Genomic DNA, 1,329 nt, shown 5'->3' with positions numbered 1-1,329 from the left:
GGCAAAGTTCTCACATTGGCACCACAGAAGAAGATCATGAAGAACAGAAAGGGTGATGGATACCATCTAGGACAAGACTTGCACATCCCAAGACATCCCAGGAAGTCAGAGGAACTACTAGGAATGGTGCATCTGACGGAAGGGTTGGTCATGATCCATGAAGAGCTCTTGGAAAGCTCACAAAACATGGAGGCGGCTTAGGCCCCGGTTTCCCACACGCACGTCGCATCCCTAGAGCAACCCAGAATGGCTGCTCTGATCTCAGTTGACAAGGAAAATGGAGAACCTTGTACCCGTGTGGCTCCTGGGGAGGTGCTGGACGGGGGCCTGGGCCTGGGATACAAGCCAGGGCCTCCACATGCTAGTTAGAGCCTCAGACGGGAGGTCTCAGGTCCCAACTCCACTTGTTGGCAAAACCTTTGACGCTGCACCAGCCGAACCTAAAACCGTCAGGAAGGCTTTGGGAACTGTCAACAGAGCTGCAGAAAGTCATGAGGACCCATGCTCCTGCCACAAAAACAGCCGACCTTCCCTGCAGAAAGACGAGCGAGAAGACCGCTGGAGCAAAAGCTCGGGTCCTGCCTCCGAGGAGACTATCCAGAGGTACAAGACTTCTTTCCCTTCGATCCTTCAGACTCTGAGAGTTCTGACCTCCTGAGGAGCATCCGGTCGCCAGCCCCCCGAGGGGAGTGCCTCTCATGGTCCTTGAAGAGGAGGGAGCACTTGAGAGGCTGTGCAGCTCGGCCCCCCGCGCCTGTGGGGATGCCGTCGTCACCATGGGCATCGGATCCACTGCAGTCCCCTTCAAGTCCCCTTCTGTCAACCTGGGTGTGGAATTGCCACCCGTTTGTTATGACTTGGATATTTACATTTCTCAGTGCTTTCTAGTTTCTTTGTGTTAATAAAGCATTTGTTTAACAGGCAAAAAAAAAAAAAAAAAAGATTGAGCAGTCCAAGAGAGACCAGCTGTTTGACCGAGAAGGTATAAAACGCCTGCAAAGCATGAAAAGACGCTCAGTACCAGTGGTCATCAGGGTCAGTGCAAATGGAAGCCCCTGCAGGATGACATTCCACACCCCGGACACCCACCCAAGAGGCGCTGGCCAGGCCCTGGGAGACGGGAGCCTCCCCTGTGCCACTGGGCACTGGGTGCAAGGCCTGTGGCAAAGGGTGTCTGGGCCCCGGCAGGGAGTGGACAAGCAAAATGTGGCGTCTGTGCACAGCGAAACCATGGCAGGGAGGACCCCACACCAGCCAGCCATGGCACAGGTGATGTCGGAGACCCACGCTGGGTTCCAGAGAACAGAGTCAGGGGAAGACTGCTCGGTG

General features: G+C 55.2%; 1 pseudogene across 1 annotated transcript; it reads left to right on the top strand.

Moving 5' to 3' along the window:
• Positions 1 to 246: 246 nt before the first annotated feature.
• On the top strand, positions 247 to 902 carry LOC308630957 (securin-like; annotated as a pseudogene). Its single transcript has one exon. The product of its transcript is annotated as a securin-like (transcript).
• The last annotated feature ends 427 nt before the right edge of the window (positions 903 to 1,329 follow it).

The sequence above is a fragment of the Spermophilus citellus genome (genome assembly GCF_964194105.1).
Source record: "Spermophilus citellus genome assembly, chromosome: 11".
Lineage (NCBI taxonomy): Eukaryota > Metazoa > Chordata > Mammalia > Rodentia > Sciuridae > Spermophilus > Spermophilus citellus.
The sequence above is the reverse complement of the archived record's forward strand: the minus strand, read 5'-3'. Positions and strand labels throughout refer to the sequence as shown.